The sequence below is a fragment of the Odocoileus virginianus genome, unplaced genomic scaffold (genome assembly GCF_023699985.2).
Source record: "Odocoileus virginianus isolate 20LAN1187 ecotype Illinois unplaced genomic scaffold, Ovbor_1.2 Unplaced_Contig_18, whole genome shotgun sequence".
Taxonomy (NCBI): Eukaryota; Metazoa; Chordata; class Mammalia; order Artiodactyla; family Cervidae; genus Odocoileus; species Odocoileus virginianus.
The window spans coordinates 213,266-234,716 of record NW_027224335.1 but is presented as its reverse complement, the minus strand read 5'-3'; the positions used below and the strand labels follow the sequence as shown (position 1 = coordinate 234,716).

Here is a 21,451-nt window from a genome sequence, read left to right as displayed (position 1 = left end):
GTGAGAGTTGGACTATAAAGAAGGCTGAGCGCAGAAGAATTGATGCTTTTGAACTGTGGTGTTGGAGAAGACTCTTGAGAGTCCCTTGGACTGCAAGGAGATCCAACTAGTCCATCCTAAAGGAGATCAGTCCTGGGTGTTCATTGGAAGGACTGATGTTGAAGCTGAAACTCCAGTACTTTGGCCACCTAATGCGAAGAGCTGACTTATTTGAAAAGACCCTGATGCTGAGAAAGATTGAGGGCAGGAGGAGAAGGGGACAACAGAGGATGAGATGGTTGGATGGCATCACTGACTCAATGGACATGGGTTTGGGTAGACTCTGGCAGTTGGTGATGGATAGGGAGGCCTGGTGTGCTGTGGTTCACGGGATTGCAAAGAGTTAGACACGACTAAGCAACTGAACTGAATTGATTGATCACCTTGGCCTTCATGGAAGAGCAGCCACTTCCATTTCCATATGAAATTATCAGTTTCTCTATATGCCCTCATCTTGATCTCATAAAGGTGTTTTAGTATATCTTCCTATAAAATTTTTATAATCTTCAGAATTAGATTTATGACTCACTTTGAATTCATTTTTATGTGTTGTATTATGTAGAGATCTTAATTTTTTTCTGAATGATTAATTGGTAGTTCAAGGACTGTTTACTGTGTTGTCTGTTCATTCTCCACAGATTTATAATGCTATCTCTATAATATACCAAGTTGTTATGTATGTATATATTTATGTATCTGTTTTTAGATTTTCTGTTCTGTTCCACTGGCCTATTTGTCTCTTCTATACTAGTATTACACTGTTAATTACTGTAGTTTTATAATGTATCTGATGTTTGATAGGGAAAGACCCCTTCCTTATTCCTCTCCCTCATAAGTATGTTCTTTGCTGTTTACCTTTCCATGTGAATTTTGAGATAAGGTTAATATGGTCTCTAAGAAACTGAAATTTTGATTAGAACTACATTTTGGTTATAGATTATAGATACAGAAATGACATCTTTACAACAAAGAATGTAGTTTATCTCTTCTTTTATCTAGGTATTTTTAATGTCTTTGAAAAAAGTTTTATAATTTTCTCTGTAAGGGTCTCATGCCTGTTTTGTTTCTTTGCACTGATAGTTTTTGTTGCTCTAGTTAATACTTTTAAATTATACTTTGTAATTTGTTGTGACTAGAGTATGGGAATGCGTGTTTCTAGTGTATGGTTTTTAGATCCATTCACCTTACTAACCTTTCTCCAGGCCCAGTTGTTCATTTGCAAATTTTATTGAGTTTTTACATAATATTTATATAAAACATACTTAGAAGTGTGTTTTATACATGAATTATACAGTTCAGTGAATTATTACAAAGTGTTTTTGGTTTGTTAATGTAATTTGTGAATAACTGCAATTGTTTTTCCCATTCAGTCCTTATACCTCTGTAAGTTGATGTCATTGTAGATAAAGTAAAATAGAATTCTTTTTTTTAATTAATTCTTTTGTGAAACAGTTTCACTTGAGCATCTCTGAGGCTTCCTGCTCTAACGATCTGTGTTTGATGTGTAAATACTGCAAAATTCATCAAAGAAAGGAAATTACCTTTATTTGGAAATTTTACCAGTACTAAATAAAAAACCTTGTTGTTGTTTAGTTGCTAAGTTGTGTCTGACTCTGCGACCCCATGGGCTGTAGCCTGCCAGGCTCTTCTGTCTGTGGGATTTCCCAGGCAAGAATACTGGAGTGAGTTGCCATTTCCTTCTCCAGGATATCTTCTCAACCCAGGGATCAAACCACATCTCCCACATTGCAGGTAAATTCTTTACCACTGAGCCACCAGGTGGTAGTATTTCAGTTAAGTGACTACTATCTTGGTGGTGCTAGTGGTAAAGAACCCACCTGCCAATGCAGGAGATGTAAGAGACCTGGGTTCGATCCCTGGGTCAGGAAGATCCCCTGGAGGAGGGCATGGCAACCCACTCTAGTATTCTTGCCTGGAGAATCCCATGAACAGAGGAGCCTGGCAGGCTACAGTCCATGGAGTTGTGGAGTCAGACACGACTGAAGTGACTTCGCACACACGCACGTCCAGGATTTAGTCTTTAGCATTTGTGAAATGCTGAAGTGAAAAAAAAAAGAAACTTGGTGATAAACAAATACAAATTAATTTACTGAGACTAAGATAGATACAGATAGAAAAGCACACATGTTTTACACTAATGTTTTCTTTCTGATAGCCAGAATACTCAGGTCCTCTCTCTAGGGCATGTTATTTGGGGTACTTGGAAAGTCAAACTAAGAAAACATCATGTTGCTCATTATAAGCATGGAATTAAAGAAAATAGAGTACCTCACAAACATGGAGTTTTTTGTGCAGCTGTGGTTTGTCTGAGGAATACATTTAGATGTTCTACCCTTTCTTCATCACATCCCAAGTAGTTTGAGAGGCAGCAAGATGTAGTGAAAAAATATTGGACTTTGTAGCCAGTAGATAGAGATTTGAATCCTAGCTCTTTGTGTACTGACCTTAGATGTTTCATTTTTCTCACTGGTGAAATAGAAATCATTACAAATATATCCTCTCAAAGTATTCTTACATAGTGAGTCCACTAGAATCATGGGTTTATGTTTGTTTACCAATGCCTATGGGTAGAGAAGAAAGTGCCAATGATCCATACCCAAATTGTCAGAATGATCTTAGAAGTATTAATCTGTTTTTAAATGGAGAGATGGCAATTTCAACTTTATCACCAGATGTATTAGTTACCTATCGCTGCTGTAAAAAAAATGTAGCATAGATAATAAACACAAATTTAATAAGCATAAATTTACTGTCTTGCAGTTCTGGAGGTCAGCAATCCTAAAATCAATGTATTATCAGAGTTGAGCTCCCACCCAAGGTTCTGAGGGGAAATCTTTTTCCTTGCTTTTTTTAGCTTCTTAGAGGCTGCCAGCATTCCCTTGGTTCATAGTCTTTTTCTCCATCTTCAGATCTACCTGTATATCATCTTCATCTCTCTGACTCTGACCTTCTACTTTCATGTTCATAGTTCCTTCTCTGACTCTGATCCTCCTGCTTCCTTATAAAGACTCTTGTAATTACATTGAGTCCACCAGGATAATTCAGGATAATCTCTTCATCTCAAGATCCTTAATCACAAATGCAAAGTTCCATTTGCTATGTAAGGTGACAAATTCACAGGATCAGGATGTGGACATCTTGGGAAGACCATTATTCTGTCTACCATACCAGGTTAATGAATTACCAAGTAAGAATTATACATGTCTTTTGTGGGTTATTTTCATAGAACAAAACATCAATTTCTAAAGTTGTAGAAGTCTTATCCCTTTCTTTAATACTTTTAAGGAAAGATTTGTATTAACAGAGAATAGAGTTAGTTGGTAGAAGTTATGAATATTCATAAGTCTCCATATTGTAAAAGAGCACAAGATTGACATCTTATTAAAATTCTTAATTTAACACCTTTAAAATTTAGAATATTTGAAATAATTGTGAAGCGAAATGATTTCCACCCCTCCAAGGCTGTAGGGGAGTACAGAGCCCACATCTCTTTTTGAGTTTCCTTTTGTTGATTGTGAACATTTGCATTTGTAAAATTAGGTTCTGGACTTTTACTAGCTATATTTTAAAGAAAAAGCAGATCTGGAGCCCAATTTTGCTTTTAGAAATGGAAAAAAGATATGAAAAGGATTTTGTTTATTATCAATGAAATTCTGTATTTTGTGTCTCATAAAGTAGTTGTTAAGATTTATTTTGTGTCTCATCAAGTAGTTGTTAAGATTTAGTGTGATCACTTTTGCAAAGTTCTTACCTGCTTGGTGAGTAAGAGCAATTTGAGTCTTTTACAGTCTTCTGGGACTTTCCAGATGGCGCTAGTGGTAAAGAACCCACCTGCCAATGCAGGAGATGTAAGAGATGCAGGTTCAATCCCTGGTTCAGGAAGATCCCCTGGAGGAGGAAATGGCAACCTACTCCAGTATTCTTGCTGGAAAATTCCATGGACAAAGGAGCCTGGCAGGCCACAGTCCATAGGGTTGCACAGAATCGGACATGAGTGAAGCGATTTAGTGTGCACACACCTATACTTACATTCTTCTTTCCGCCTTTTGACTCTTATTAATTTCCTCTGACTTAAATTTTCACAAATTATTTTCCTAGTCTCCCGACTGAAGCTATTCCTTGAGCTTTTTGTTTGGGGTATTGTATTTTTTTTAAGTTTGATTAGGTTTAATTATGATATACTAGTTGTAATTTCCTGTTGCTTGGAAATATCTTTAAGTTTGTTATTTATCTGTGAAAAATACTTAAAATAAGTATTTATTTGGCTTGTGTTCGCTAATCCCAGTGTTTGAAATCTTTTCTGTTATCAGCTGATCCTGTTGATTTGCTTCTTTGTCTAATTCAAGGTTCAAGGATCCCAGGGCAAGTCCTGTAGTTCAACTTGAGCTGCAAAATGACCTCCTTCTCATCTATCCAGCTGGTTGTAGGGAGGGTCTCCTGATAGTTTTCCTACTCTAAGTAGTTGTGGGCTTTAATCTGTTTCCTTTGCCTTTCAAGACAGCTGAAATAGAAGTTAAATTTGTGGGGATTGCCCTCAGGGCAGAAATTGCCTCTGTTTATATTTACTTCTCTAGGTTCCCCTTTTCTCATGGTGTTGCTCTGTTGCCATATTTTTATTGCCGTTTTTGTTGTTTTCAGGTAGTTGTTACTTCTTTTTTACCAAGATTTTTTTCAGTTGTCTTATTATGCGAATTTGTCCAAACAATCTGGGTGGCAATTACCAGAAGTGGAAAATTTTCCTTGAACTCTTTCCTACCTTTTTTTTTTTGAGATAAGATTTAGGCTCAGGATGTTTCATTACCTTTTGGGTTTTATTTTCTTCATTTTAGAAAGGAAAGATCTGTTGGCTGAATTAAACTGTGCAACCTAAAAGTTGGGAGTTAAGTTTGATTCGGGAACCTTACTGAGGGAGGAGACAGGAGGTTTTTTTTTTTTTCCCCTGGGAAAAAAATGTACTCAAACATCAAAATATTATTGCTAATGCAAAGATATACATCTCTAGTTAATGATTTTAGTGTTTATGTTTGGGAAGATGCAAGAGTCTGGGATCAATTTATTTCTTACATATGCATCTTATGACTATCTAGAGCAAGTATCCCCAGCATAGAATGCTTCCTGTTTTTCTCTATAGTGAATTCCCTTCAGAATGAACCATGTGGAGAGGGCGGGGGGCGGCTCCAGTGGTTGTTGACTTGCTGGTGGGCAGCATTTGTTGTTTACTGGAATGGCAGGCAACATTCTGTTTCCACATATCCGGTGCTCAAAAAAGTAAAGATACTTGCCCAAGGTCCAATAGCATGGAAGAAACAACATTGGGATTTTAGCCTTGTCCTGTTTAACCCTGAAGCCTATGTACTTAACCAGTTCAGTGCACTCTAACCTTTGGATTCCAATGTTTTTTGTTTGTGGATTATGGAACAAATCCGTGAAGAGTAAATGACATTTTTTTCAGGTTTTTATCGATCAAGGTCAGTACCCTCTCCCTGGCCCTTGGAAACACAGCCTCTTTCGTAAGACCTTTGCCTGGCTCTGAAACCTCCTGAGTAAGAAACCCCCTTCCATCGCCCTCCCTATACCTTTCAGAACTGAATTTAGGGACATGAAGTACCCCAGTTCTAACCACGAAGTTTTGTTTCCTTTTCAACTGCAGGATTTTCCACATCAAAAGACCAAAATAAATTCCCAGCTGAATTTGGAAAGAGCTGAGGACAACGAAACCCAGAAAGAAGTCCTCTTAGGTGAGCACAGAAAGGAAACTGAGGCAGGAAGGGGCTTGTGAACTTATACCTTTATTAGATAGTGTTAGGGTAGTTTTGGAATTTTGGTTGGTGAATGCCCACAGGCCCCTTGGCATGGTGGGAAAACACAGGTTAAGAGCCTAGCATACTTGAACTGGCTGTCAGTTCCCATACTTACTAATTCTAAAATACTGAAGTCAGTTCCCCTCTCTGACCATCAGTTTCTTCATCTATACATTTGAAATAATAATATCTATCTCTCAAGGTTTTCCATGTGAAGTACAGCCTTTCAGTGAAGTGCTTGTGCTTTTGTTATGTTTATTGTTGCAACTGTAGGGGCGGGAGACTTTTTCCTTCTTCCTTTCTAAGTTCTTTGACTTGTCTAATAATTGACATGTGACAGATTAACAGGAGAAAAACTAATTTAATTTTTTAAATTAATTTATTTTAATTGGAGGATGATTGCTTCACATATTGTGATGTTTTTGCCATATATCAACATGAATCAGCCACAGGTATACATGTGTCCCCCATCCTGAACCCCCTCCCACCTCCCTCCCCACCCTATCCCTCTGGGTTGTCCCAGAGCACCAGCTTTGAGTGCCCTGCTTCATGCATCAAACTTGCACTGGTCATCTGTTTTACATATGGTGATGTACATGTTTCAATGCTATTCTCTCAAATCAGAAAAGCTAATTTAATTTTGTATATACAGAAGTCTTACAAAAATGTGAAACTCAAGTGACCAGAGCAGAGCTGTTATACCTTTTAGACAAAACAAAACCCAATAAATTTAGGAAGTATCAACAAGGCATAGAGGGTTTGGGGCTAGAAGTAGTAAATAGTAAAGAATTAATAAGGTTTTTTGTCCAGCCTTCTTGGGCTCTAAATTACCTGTCTCTTGTGATAACGATGCCTTCTACCCTTCTGGTACAGGGAAGATATCTTTCCCTTGAGAAACTTTTATCCTGCTTTCAGGGAGACAAAGGAGGTCCAGAGTATCCTTGCACCAGCTGTTTCTCAAGTACCTTTAATTCAAAATAATTCAAATAATCAATATGCCAACATGGCATATTTTGGGGTGACATTCTGAACCCCTATACCCCTCTCAAACTCTCCATCTGGTGGGTGCCACAAGACCAGGCAAAGGAGAATCTTTTCTTATTTTCTTTGTGGCTACCTTTTTGTTAGCATGCCCAGTTATTTCTTGCTTCTCTATTGCTTCCCCTTTTTCAGTACCCTGAAAATGAATCTCTTGCTGTCTCCCTTCTTCCAAATCCTTGCTTTTCACTCTTAGCACCTCCTTTGTTCAGGTCATCTTCTTATTTCTCTACTCAGTTGAATCTCCTTCACTGTCTCTGCCACTACCTTCCAAACAAACCAGTCATCGTGACATTACTTTGCTTCTCCAAGCCTTCCTGAGTTGAGCAGCCACCTAAAAATGAGACAAAGCCAAGAAGTTCCTTGGTCTTACTTTTCTGACCAATTTTCTTTCTACCTCAATTTGGCAACTTCATCAAGTAAAAGTTATACGATTTTTTCTGTCTGTTCTTTTTTAATTGTTTGCTTATGCATATATTTACCTTTTTAAACATATTTTGTATTATTAAGGTAGAGATATGCTCATCATGAGGATTTTTGGAGACTAATAAAACTTTATAAGGAAGGAAATAAACTTGTTCATTTCGTTACCCAGCTATAAATCCTATTAACTAATTGATATATTTTCTTTCAGTATATACAGTTTTGTATCCTGCTATATTAGTTTGCCAGTACTGCTGTAATGAAATACACGGTGTTGATAGGGTTGGTTTTTTCTCAGTCCTCTATCCTTGACTTGTAGATAGCCATCTTTTCCTCTGTGTCATGTCTTTACATGTTCTTCCTGCTATGTGTCTCTGTGTTCTAACTTCTTGTAAGGACACCAGTCATATTGGATAAAGGCCTGCCCTAATGACCTCATTTTAACTTAATCACCTCTTTAAAGGTCCTATATCCAGATAGTCACATTCTGAGGTATTGGAGGTTAGGACTTCAACATAAGAATTTTGAAGGGATGCAATCAGCTCATGCTTTCTCCTCTAAAACCTGCTTTCTTTAAAAATTATCTCATGAGAATCTCCCTTGTCAGTAACAATTTTTGGCAACATTTTTGATGTCTGCATAATATCCCATCAGAAGAGTATACTGCAATTTGTTGAATATACTGCAGTTTCCATGTTTTTGGATATTTTGTGTTCCCATTTTTTTTCACTAATATTAATGCTTCAATGAGTCATTTTGTATGTGAATTTTTATTTGCATATCTGACCATTCTGTTGGATAGATTTTCTAAAGAGTGGCTCAAAAGGTACAACTATTTTCTGACTCATAATTACACACTGGGAAGTTGTTTTCTAGAAATTGGTACCAGTTTACATTCATACCAGCAAAGACAACAAACATGCACTCATATAAACTGCTTGGTGAGAATGAAAGAGGAACAGTTCACCTCACATGGTTGTTTCAATTTACAGTTATTGATGACTATTAAGGTGAAATATATCATGTGTTTATTATCTGTATTTCCTTTTTGTGAATGGTTTACACATGTTTTTTACCCATTTATGTTTGAGGATCTATCATTTATAACTAAGAGTACGATCTACTCGAAAGAGGGGAATTTCAGAAAAAGCCAAATTTCAGAGAATATTATGGATCCAGAATCCAAGACCAATTGGTCAGAGTCTCTTTTGTGGAGAAGACTAGCATATGATGACATAGGCTTCAAGAAAGCTTGGCAGGGAAGAATCTAACATGTTCCCTTTTCCAGGGAGGTCTGTTGCAGGCACAACACTGCCTGCCACTTATAAAGATAATCCTACTGAAGAGAAAGGCTGAGAGTGTGATGGCTGAGAATAGGCTGAGCTAGATGTCTGCTATATGAGGAAAACCTCTAGAAGAAAGAACATAGAGTTACAGTTCCTAGGACTATCACTCTGCAAAATTTTTAGACTGTGTGAGACGTTGAGAAATTTTGATGCACAGAAATCCTACGTTTATGATTAGTGTCTGAAAGCTTTTTGATGTTGTTATTAGTGTTCATGGTTGATGCCTCAAAATACTCTAGTAGAGAGAAATCCTATGAAGGTAATGAATATAAAGTAATTTTTAGTCATTGAGGTTGGTTTTATTTGATATCTGAGGATTCACTCCTGAGAACTTACTCATTCACATGAGACTGTAAAAATGTGGGAAGGCCTTCAGGCAGAGCTCAATTCTCTTTCAACACCAGAAATTTCATAGGGTGGGAAAACATTCCCAATGTGAAAGAAATTGCAGTGAATAATCAAGCTTTTTCCAGCATATGAAGAAGCATAGTGAAAAGAAACCCTGTGAATGTATTAACTGGAAAAGACTTTAGAACAAGCTCAGAGATTTTCTTTTGAAACATGAGAGAGAGAAGAGAAAATCCGATGGAAAAAAAAATCCTCCGTGCTTGTAATGCCTGTGTGGAAAGCTTTTCAGATCCAGTTCAGACCTTACTAAGCATGGAAGAATTCATGGTGCAAAGAAACCTTATGCATGTAATGAATGTGGAAAGGAGATTTTGCTGATATCAGCCCTATAGAACATCCGAAAATTCATAGTGGAGATGGAAAGAGATCCTTCTTTATCATCGGCAAATTCATGGTGAAAAGAAACTACTAGAATGAAGAAGGCTTAAATTAGAGGCTGTCTTATCTATCATGAAATGATTCATAAAGGCAAGACCTTCTGTGTAAATAAAAATTTTAAGTATGCTTTCAGCAGGATTTAGCCTTATTTGATATCAGTGAGTTCACATTGCAGTAAATGTAGAAAGGCCTTCAGTTTGAAGTGTAATTTTACTCAGCATTAGACAACACAGGAATCGTATTAATGTAATGTTGTGGAAAGGTCTTTTTGAGAAAAATCAAATTTTTGTAGAAATGAAAAGAAGGTTTATAATAAAAGTTAATTAAAATACTTTCCACTTATTGCATATAATTATGTACCTACCACGAGTGAGAGTTGGGCCATGTAAAGCAGACTGAGTGCCAAAGAATTGATACTTTCGAATTGTGGTGCTGGAGAAGACTCTTGAGAATCCCTTGGACTGCAAGGAGATCAAACCAGTCAATCCTAAAGGAAATCAACCCTGAATATTCATTGGAAGGACTGATGCTGAAGCTGAAGCTCCAGTACTTTGGCCACCTGATGCAAAGAGCCAACTCATTGGAAAAGATCCTGATGCTGGGAAAGATTGAAGGCAGGAGGAGAAGGGGGCGACAGAGGATGAGATGGTTGGATGGTATCACTGACTCAATGGATATGAGTCTGAGAAACTCTGGAAGATGGTCAAGTACAGGGAAGCCTGGGTTGCTGCCGTATATGAGGTCATAAAGAGTTGGATATAACTTAGCAACTGAACAACAGCACTATAAGAACTTTACATAGTGTGTTTAATCATTTAATTCTTGCAGCAGTCATAATAGAGGAACTCTGATTCTTTTTTTGCACATGAAGAAACTGAGAAAAAGAGATGAAAGAATTTCCCCAAGGTCACAGAGCTATCACTGGAAGAGCTAGGATTTGAATCCCAGAGAGTTTAATTCTTCTGAGTTTATAGTGGCAATGTGGAAATCTTCAGAGATGTGTTAGCCTTTATTTATCATTATGGGATTCATTCCAGAAATCACAATTCATTCTTCAGTGCAGTGAGTTTTTGTAGCATTCAGTCGATTTTGGGATCTGGTAAATACTCCTAGAAACTGCACATTGGGCTCCAGAAATGGAGTAAAGGTTATAAAGAGTTTATCCTATAACTCCTTTGAATAGGGATCACCTCCAAGTTTGAAAGATTTCATTAATAGCCTGATTCTCTTCTCAGACGTTCTCCATAACCACTTCTCATGGTGTAGACTCTGAAATTGGCAGACAGTTTTGTTGTTGTTTTTCAGTCGCTAAGTCATGTCTGACTCTGTGACCCCATGGGCTGCAGGGAGGAAAGAAGATACTAAGTTGCTGGCTTTGATAATGAATAAAAGGGTCATGAACTAAGAAATGTGTAGACTCTGTGGAAGCTGGAAAAAGCAAGAAAATGGATTCTCCCCTAGAACTTCCAGAAGGAATGCAACCTTGTGAACTCATTTTAGACTTTCAACTTCTGGAATTATAAAAGAATAAATGTAATGCTGCTTTAAGCCACTAAGTTTGTGGTAATTTGTACTGACGATAGGAAACTAATACACTGTACAGGTAGCCCAGTTTGCCTGGAGGTTCCAGGCCAGTTACTTCTGGCCATGAAAAGTCTTGTCCAGTATAGCCCTGTGTCTATACATGTCATCATTTTATATATATATTATGGTCTTAAGATTTGGAAACAGTGCTCCAATAAATTGTTGTTCTGTTTAAGAAAAGAGCTTTTACCCTTTTCTGTACTTTTCCCAGAGTTCCTGGATGCAGAAGGAATGAAGATATGTTGATCCACTGTTTCTCCAGGTGTGATATGCCTGTTAGCTCAGTGCAGCACTTTGCTTGTTACCAGATTTCTGGTCCTTTAGTCAGAGAGGAATATTTTCTGAATGAGTTGAGACAAAATTGAAGTATAAATCAGAATACCAATATATGGGGTTTTGTTTCTTCTGATGACAAGATGTTTCTGTTTCTTCAGTGGGCAGTGCTGGATGCACATGGACAGAATTGACCTCCCGATGCCAATTTTTGCTACAACATACTGTTGAAAGAGTATTTAGGAGATACTCTGCCATTAGTTATGTTACTTCTCCCATGTTAGTTCTCTTAGATCAACTCCACTTATTGCTTAGGCACTCCATTGTGACAGCCTACATTCCAAGGTAAGAAATAAATGTCTTGTGCCTATTCCAACTGATTGAAATAAGTTTTCATACTATGCTGTCTTGACAGTGATTCTGAGGTGCAAGGGGGCAATTGTTTGGTAGATTACTGATATTTGCCAGAGATTGGAGACTGGCATCAGGCTGGCCTCATATACTACATCCTGATGATTTTTTAAAGAAATATTTTAAGTTTCTTCTCTATACCAGGCACTCTGATAAATAGTTTGATAGAGATAAGAAAAAGATATGTTCCTGGTCATAGAGAAATTGATATTAGTAAAAAGAGACATGTAAACAAATCTACACAGCAACATATCACAGATGCTTGATAAAAAGTCTATATAGAATACATTAGAGACACAAAGGAAGAAATAGTTAATTCTGCTGGGTAGGAGAGGGTTCCAGAAAAAAATTTATGCATACATCTTGAAAGGTGTGTTGTCAATTTTAACTGTTGGATCTGAGAAATAAAGAGTCATTTCAAGCAGTGGTGGTATGAACAAAGACACATTATATGAAATAATTCAGTGTTTACAGTATATTTATGATATGTTCAAGATCATTAGTATACTTGGAACATAGAGAGTGAGAGGGTATTTAATGAGAAGGAGATAGTGGCTGGATCATGGAGAACCTTGAATGCTATGCTAAGAACAGTGGGAAGATATTTGGGGATTTCAGTCAAAGAATTAACAGGATAAGATTTGCAATTTAGAAATATCCAGTGGATGAGATTGTGATGGATACTCTGAAGAAGACAGAACTGGGTACAGGGAAACCATTTCAGAGGCTGTTACAAAAGAGGAGAGATGTTGATGCCTCAGTTAAGGCAGTGGGAATGAAATTAGGATACATGTATATAAGGAATTAAGAACTTGGTGCCTGACTGGAGGATATATGAAGGCTGATGAGAAGGAATCTAGGATGATCCTCAGTTTTCTTACTGCCTTGGGTGGTTGAGATTTAAAAGCCATTCCCTGAGCTGGGGAACTCAGAATGAAGAACAGGTTTGAGGGGGAAAATGATGAGTTCGATTTTGAACAGTTGAAATCTGAAGCACCTTTGGAAAGTCCAAGAGAAATTACTCAATAAGCAACCAGCAATCTTATTCTGCTGCTGTGAAGAAAATAGGGTTAGATAGTTTTGGAGGTCATCAAGTGCAGAGGTGGTGGTTTTAATTAAGGTATGAGTGAGACTGCCCCAGGAGAATATGTGGAGTGAGAAGAGGGAGCAGGAGAGAATCTCAAAAATATACACATGTGAGGGTGAAGGGTGGAAACAAAAAAGATGAGCAGCAGGAAAGATGGAGGGGAACCAGGGGAAATACTGCATTCTTGTTGTGCCCTCTTGTGGCGGTATGAGTTTCTCAGAATAAATTTCTCCTCTCCTGTCTTCAGTCTCCTCTGTCCCTGGCTGTTTTGGACCAGTAATTTCCAGCTCCACTCTATCTGTGACTGGGGCTACCAAGTCGTGTGGTGGTTCACCTTGTGATTCATCCATCCTGGCATTTCACATGATGTACTCTGCAGAGAAGTTAAATAAGCGGGGTGACAATATACAGCCTTGACGTACTCCTTTCCCAATTTGGAACCAGTCCATTGTTCCATGTCCGGTTCTAACTGTTGCTGCTTGGCCCACGTACAGGTTTCTCCAGAGATAGGAAAGGTAGTCTGGTACGCCTCTGTTTAAGAATTTTCCACAGTTTGTTGTGATCCACACAGTCAAAGGCTTTCAAGTAGTCAATGAAGCAGAAGTAGATGTTTTTCTGGAACTCCTTTGCTTTCTCCATGATCCAACAAATGTTGGCAATTTGATCTCTGGTTCCTCTGCCTCTTCAAAACCCAGCTTGTACATCTGGAAGTTCTTGGTTCACGTACTGCTGAAGCCTAGCTTGAAGGATTTTGAGCATAACCTTGCTAGCATGTGAAATGAGTGCAATTGTACAGTAGTTTGAACATTCTTTGGCATTGCCTTCTTTGGGATTGGAATGGAAAACTGACCTTTTCCAGTCCTGTGGCCACTGCTGAGTTTTCCAAATTTATTGACATATTGAAAGTAGCACTTTAACAGCATCATCTTTTAGGAAATAGCTCAGCTGTCAACTCCACTAGCTTTGTTTGTAGTAATGCTTCCTAAGGCCCACTTCACACTGCAGGATGTCTACTGTTCAGCTCTAGGTGAGTGACCACACCATCGTGGTTATCCAGGTCGTTAAGACTTTTCTTGTATAGTTCTTCTGTGTATATTTGCCACCTCTTCTTAATCTCTTCTGCATTTGATTTAGGTCATACCTGAATGGCCTAATGGTTTCCCTAAATTCTTCAATTTAAGCCTGAATAATAAGGAACTCATGAACCGAGCCACAGTCAGCTCCAGGTCTTGCTTTTGCTGACTGTATAGAACTTCTCCATTTTCAACTGAAAATAACAATCAATCTGATTTCAGTATTGACCATCCATGTATAGAGTCATCTTTTGGAAAAGTTGGAAAAGTGTTGTTGGAAAAGTCTTTGCTGTGACCGGCATATTCTCTTGACAAAATTCTGTTACCGTTTGCTATATTCCCTGTGTTTTACAATATATCCTTGTAGCTTATTTATTTTATACATAGTTTGTACCACTTAATTCCCTACCTCTATCTTGCCCCTCCCCTTTCCCTCTCCCCACCAGTAATCACTGGTTTGTTCTCTATATCTGTGAGTTTGTTTCTTTTTTGTTATAGTCACTGGTTTATTTTATCTTTTAGATTCCATGTATAAGTGATATCATAGAGTATTTGTCTTTCTAACTTCACTTAGCACAGTATACTCCAAGTCTATCCATGTTGCTGCAAATGGCAAGATTTCATGCTTTTCTTTGACTGAGTAGTATTCCGTTGAATATATGTATATATATGAATATTTATATATATATGTGTGTGTGTGTGTGTGTGTGTGTGTGTGTGTATAAAACTTCTTTGCTGATGGACACTTAGGTTGCTTCTATATTTTGGTAATTGTAAATAATACTGCTATGGATAAAAACTATTATATATAGAATGAATAACAAGGTCCTACTGTATAGCACAGGGAACTATGTTCAGTATCTTGTGATAAACCATAATGGAAGAAAATATTTTTAAAAGAATGTTTATATTTGTATAACTGAATCACTTTTTGTATAGCAGAAATTAACATTGTACATTAACTATACTTCAATAAAAATAAATTGAAAAAATTAATAAAAATAAATAATGCTGCTATGAACATTGAGGTCCATGTACCTTTTTTTTTCTTTTTTTTCTTTTTTCCATTTATTTTTATTAGTTGGAGGCTCATTACTTTACATCATTGCAGTGGTTTTTGTCATACATTGAAATGAATTAGCCATGGATTTACATGAATCCATGTACCTTTTTGAATGAATGTTTCCATTTTCTTTGGATATGTATACAAGAATAGAGTTGCTGAATCACATGGTAGTTCTTAGGTTTGGTTTTTTTTGAGGAGCTTCCATAGTGTTTTCCGTAGTGACTGCACCAATATACATTTCCACCAACAGTGTGAGAAGCTTCCCTTTTCTCTACATCCTCACCTACATTTTTTACTTGTATTCTTTTTCATGATAGCTGTTCTGACAGGTGTGAGGTGATAGACCTTATTGTGGTATCTCACTGTAGTTTTGATTTACATTTCTCTGGTGATTAGCAGTGCTGAACATATTTTCATGTGCCTGTTGGCCACCTGTATGTCTTCGTCAGAAGAATGCCTGTTCAGGTCTTCAGCCTATTTTTTATTGAGTTGTTTGTTTTTGATACTGAGTTGTACGAGCTTTTTATAGTTTCGATATTAACCCCTTGATGGTCGAGTCATTTGCAAATATTTTCTCTGGTTCTGTAGTTTTCTTTTGGTTTCATTTATGGTTTCCTTTGCTGTGCAAGAGCTTTTAAGTTAGTTAGGTCCCATTTGTTTAGTTTTGCTTTTTCTTTTTTCTTTAGGAGACAGATCCAAGAAAATATTATTTGTGATTTATATCAAAGAATGTTCTATGTTCTCTTCCAGGAGTTTTTTGGTTTCAGGTCTTACCTTTAGGTTTTTAATCCATTTTGAGTTTACTTTTGTCTATGGTGTGAGAAAATGTTCTGATCTAATTATTTTACATGTAGGTGTCTAGTGTTCACAATACTACTTGTTGATGAGACTATCTATTCTCCAATGTATATTCTGGTCTCTTTTGTCATAGAATAATTGAAGATAGATGCTTGGGTTTGTTTCTGGGCTCTCTATCTGTTCCATTGATCCATGCCAGTACCATACTGTTTTGATTACTATAGATTTGTAGTATAGTCTGAAGTCTTGGAGGATGATACCTCCAGTACTCTTTTTTTCTCAAGATTTGTTTGACAGTTTGGGGTCTTTTGTGGTTCCATGTGAAATTTAGGATTATTTGTTCTAGTTTATGAAAATGTCATGGGTATTTTGATAGGAATTGCATTAAATCTATAAATTGCTTTGGATAGAACGGCCATTTCAACAGATTAATTCTTCTAATCCAAAAGCATGGAATATCTTTCCCTTTTTTGGTATCATCTCCAATTTCTCTCATCAGTGTTTCATAGTTTTCATTTTTTTACATAATTAATACTTGTACAATTTTCACACAACAGTAGGATACAAATTCATATTCAAGTTCCCATAGACTGTAAACTAGGAGACACTGGAACATATCCAGGGACATAAAACAAGCTGCAAAAATTTCATGGTCTAAATGTGTTGAAGTCATACAGAGTCTGTTCTTTATCACTGTGGAATTATGTTAGAAATCAATATCAAAAGATATTTGAAAATAACCCACATATTTTCAAGTGCAATGTGACATTTACCAAGAGAGATCTTTGACTTAGCCATTGAAAGCCTCAATAAAGTTAGAAGACTGAAAAACACAGAGGGTGATTGCAGAGAGGAAATGAGAAATTAATATCAGAGATTTTTTTAAAACCTCATGTATTTTGAAATTAACTGTCCACTTTTAAATGATGGGTGTAAAGAAGCCATAACAAGGAAATTAGAAAATATTTGTAACAGAATAAAAATGAAGAGAGAATTTACCAGAATTTGTTGCATGCAGCTGAAGCTGCTCAATGCAACCAGAATTTGTTGCAGGCAGCTGAAGCTGCTCAATGCAACCAGAATTTGTTGCATGCAGCTGAAGCTGCTCAATGCAACTAAATACAATGTGGAATCTTGAATAAGGTATGAAAAAAATAGTGGACACTAGCATAAAATTTTGTGAAGTTTGAACAAAATCTGTACTTTAGTTAATATGGTATCACATGTTAATGTTCTGTTTTTTAAAAAAATATAGTATTTATTTATATTCTCAGAATTGAATTAGAAATTTCAAGCCTTATTAACAAATTTTTTTAATCACTAAGGTAATAAACTTGCTAGACTTTTAGCCGTAATACTAGATGCTAAAGTACATGGAACTATATCAAAGTTTTAAGTGAATATAAATTAGAAATCTAGCATTCTATTCATACTAATCAAACAAGTGGAATCAAAATGTCATAAACTTTTTAGCTAGGCAAAAATTTATAAGTTTTCTAAAATATATATATTATACATGCTATATATATGTGTGTGTGTGTGTGTGTGTGTGTGTGTACAAAAGCTTTTCTACTATGCTTTAAAAAGGCTTGAGAAGCAGCTTCTGTAGCTCAATCCCAGAAAAATAAACGACTCAATCAAAAAATGGACCAAACAACTAAACAGACATTTCTTCAAAGAAGACATACATAGATGGCTAACAAACACATGAAAAGATGCTCAACATCACTCATTATCAGAGAAATGCAAATCAAAACCACAATGAGATACCATCTCACGCCAGTCAGAATGGCTGCCATCAGAAAGTCTACAAACAATAAGTGCTGGAGAGGGTGTGGAGAAAAGGGAACCCTCTTACACTGTTGGTGGGAATGCAAACTAGTACAGCCACTATGGAGAACAGCGTGGAGATTCCTTAAAAAACTGGAAATATATGTGTGTTAGTATGCTGTAATGTTCTTTATCTTTCTGGCTTACTTCACTCTGTATAATGGGCTCCAGTTTCATCCATCTCATTAGAACTGATTCAAATGAATTCTTTTTAATGGCTGAGTAATATTCCATGGTGTATGTGTACCACAGCTTCCTTATCCATTCGTCTGCTGATGGGCATCTAGGTTGCTTCCATGTCCTGGCTATTATAAACAGTGCTGCAATGAACATTGGGGTGCACGTGTCTCTTTCAGATCTGGTTTCCTCGGTGTGTATGCCCAGAAGTGGTATTGCTGGGTCATATGGCAGTTCTATTTCCAGTAAAGTGAATTTATGTGATTTCAGTGGTCTGCATCATGTAGGATTTGTAAGGGATCAGTACATGGCATCCAGTCCCATCACTTTGTGGCAAATAGATGGAGAAACAGTGGCAGACTTAATTTTTTTGGACTCCAAAATCACTGCAGATGGTGACTGCAGCCATGAAATTAAAAGACACTTACTCCTTGGAAGGAAAGTTATGATCAACCTAGACAGCATATTAAAAAGCAGAGACATCACTTTGCCAACAAAGGTCTGTCTAGTCAAGGCTATGGTTTTTCCAGTAGTCATGTATGGATGTGAGAGTTGGACTATAAAGAAAGCTGAGTGCCGAAGAATTGATGCTTTTGAACTGTGGTGTTGGAGAAGACTCTTGAGAGTCCCTTGGACTGCAAGGAGATCCAGCCAGTCCATCCTAAAGGAAATCAGTCCTGAATATTCATTGGAAGGACTGATGTTGAAGCTGAAACTCCAATACTTTGGCCACCTGATATGAAGATCCAACTCATTGGAAAAGACCCTGATGCTGGGAAAGATTGAAGTCGGGAGGAGAAGGGGATGACAGAGGATGAGATGGTTGGATGGCATCACCAACTTGATGGACATGAGTTTGAGTAAACTCCGGGAGTTGGTGATGGACAGGGAGGCCTGGCGTGCTGCAGCTATGGAGTCACAAGAGTTGGACATGATTGAGCGACTGAACTGAACTGAAGTAAATAACACTTGTATTCCTTACCCAGGTTCAGAATCAATTGAAATATAAATGTAAGAATCACATAGATGGAGATCGAAACATTATCTTCATTACTCATAAAGCTGCTTGGAGAAGATTGTTTTAGTGTGAACTTCCAATTAGTGTGGACCCCAGAGTTAGGCAGACTTAGACAACTGCAAAACCACAAGACTCCAGGCCAAAAGTAATCCCCTTCTTGCATGGCAAGGAGCCAGTCAGAATGCATGTTCACTGTAGACACACAGATTACTGAAAGGGAAGCAGAGAACAAGGGCCGAAGGCAAATCTCAGATATTTCTCCTAAACACACTAGACATATAACTCATTTCTTCTCCCATGGGCAGAAAAGCAGGAGTGTTAGTCTAGTTGAAGTTCTTCCACATGGAAACATGAGAAGTAAAGGTTAAGTGTCCCATCTCACATAGCTCAGTGATATATTCAGTATTGCCATTTACTTGAAACTGTCTATCCTCTTCAGTACCAAAAATATCACAATTTTGCTTTTAAGTTCACACAAAAAAAGCTATTGGGATATTTTGGGAAGACTAAAGTATAGTGCAAATAACTGCATAGTATCATGTTGAAGTCATGTCAATGGAACATTTCAAAACTTCATCTAAATAAAGTAACAAAACATGAAGAAATGCTTCTTAAAGGCAAATGTACTGGAAGAAATCCATTCACAACTAACTATCAAGTGGGAACTCTAAACATTTTAACTTTTGAGCAAGATATGTTCTGGTTACTAAAGCTCTGAAATGAGGCTTCAAGTAAGAAATTTCCCTATTATATTTGCATTCATGTAATGAGGAGAGTTGTGGTATGGGGGCAGCAGAGAAGAGAAAGGAAGGGGAAAAAAGAAGAAATGAGAAAGTTTGCAGTGGATTGGCACCATGTATAAAATTGTGGATGATCTGAGCTATGTATTTGATGCAGAAATGGGAAAAGTATTGAGTGACAGTGGGATAGTGTGGTGATGCAGTGCCAGGGTTTGTGTGATCATGGTGGCAGTGGGGACAATGTGAATAATAGTGGAGGGTGTTATGAAATCACTGGAAATGAAGTTCGGCAATGTGAATAATAGTGACAGGACAAGATCAAAATGTATGTGATAATGATAGTTAGGGACACAGTGTATGTCATACTGTCGAAGATGAGGATGTGTGAAAGGGTAGGAGAGACAATAGTGAGAAAGGACATGAAGTTAATGAGACATTTAGACCTTTGTGTGTTTGAAAATGTGGATGGGGCATTTCAAGCAATAATAAGAGGATGTAGACAGTGGATGGAATGGGGAAAATGTAGTGTGATGGTAGAAGATAGGTACATGGTGGAAGTGATACAGTTAGGGCATTTGTATGCTTGTATGTGATGCTGGGGGCAATGAGAAGTGTTACCAATTTGTGGGGGTGGATAGTGAGCATGCCTGACAGCGGAGAATGATAACATGATCATTTGGAGCATGGAAATCATGAGTGTCTGAGTGGGATTGTTGAATAAAGTGTATGTTGGGAAAATGCAGTTTCTGGCTGTCAGTGAGGAATGACACAAGTATGTGTGTGAGGACAGAGGTGATGTGGATATTCATTGTGAGTGTGTATGATATGGAGATGACATGAGCATGTGGGAAAGGAGTTTTGGAGGATGATGGAGGTTTTATAGTGGGGATGTGGACTGTATGCGTGATAGTAGGTGTGGATAGGCACTGTGTGATAGTGTAGGGATTGAGTAATGGTAGATTTGACTGTGAGTGATGGAGATGGTGTGTGTGATAATGTAAGTTGATTAGAGATAGTCATATTTGACAGTGGGTGTTGTGATACTGTATGGACTCTTGTGTGTATGATAATACAGAATAGAACAATGTATGTGCAGAAATGGGAGTAGTAATGACAGTTGTGTGTTAGTATGAGAGTTTAGAGAATTGGGATAGTATATGGAGATCATAAATTATAGTCATTATCATATAAGTCATAGAAGGAATAATGTATGAATGAGATAGTATGTTAAAGACTGTGTATGTTTGTCAGAGAGAGATTTCATGTTTTGTGATAGGCATTTGAAACTGCATTTGGGTATGAGTAACAGTGATCTGAAAAATAAGTTGCTTATAGGGGATAGCTTTATCTTACCCAAAACAAATCCAATGGTATAAAGTCCAAGATTTCCATGATTTTCATCAATATCTTAGCTACCACATATTTTATTGTTTGTTGTTCCATGACCTTTACTTAGCATATTGTTCCCTTCATAGTTGCCCAATGACTGCTGCAACTCTATGTTCCAGGTAGGAAGATGAGGAAGAGGAGAAGGCAAAACATCTTGTCAGTAGAGTTATTCTCCTTTATACAAAGCTTTCCCCCAAATCCTACCCAACAATTTCCACCTACATCCAGTGTCCAATGGACAGATCTGTGACACATGACCATCAGTATCTGCAAGGTTGTCTGGGAAATATAAGTTTAGCATTGGGAACATTATCACCCATAATAAAAAAAAGGTTTATCTAAATAAGAAAAGATGTTGGGTAGGATACAGCCGGTAGACAAAGAGAGGTTGAAGATATAGAAGAGAAGGTGTAATTAATAGACTAAAATATCAGATGTGAGAGATGCAGGATTCAGGGTACAGGGACGCTATATAATTGGCATAATTTGAGATGCTTGGGATGATGTTGTGGTAGGCAAAAATAAACATGTTTTCTCTGTCATCATTGAAT

General features: G+C 37.3%; 1 protein-coding gene across 2 annotated transcripts in view; it reads left to right on the top strand.

The window, feature by feature from the left end:
* Positions 1-21,451, top strand: part of MAGED1 (MAGE family member D1) — a 79,494-nt gene that overhangs the window by 30,226 nt on the left and 27,817 nt on the right. Inside the window, exon 2 of one of the 2 annotated variants that reach the window (XM_020886766.2) lies at positions 5,711-5,798. The exons of the other annotated variant lie outside the window; for it this stretch is intronic. The gene's annotated coding sequence lies outside the window, so the exon portion shown is untranslated. The remainder of the gene's footprint in view (positions 1-5,710; positions 5,799-21,451) is intronic. 2 annotated transcript variants of the gene reach the window in all.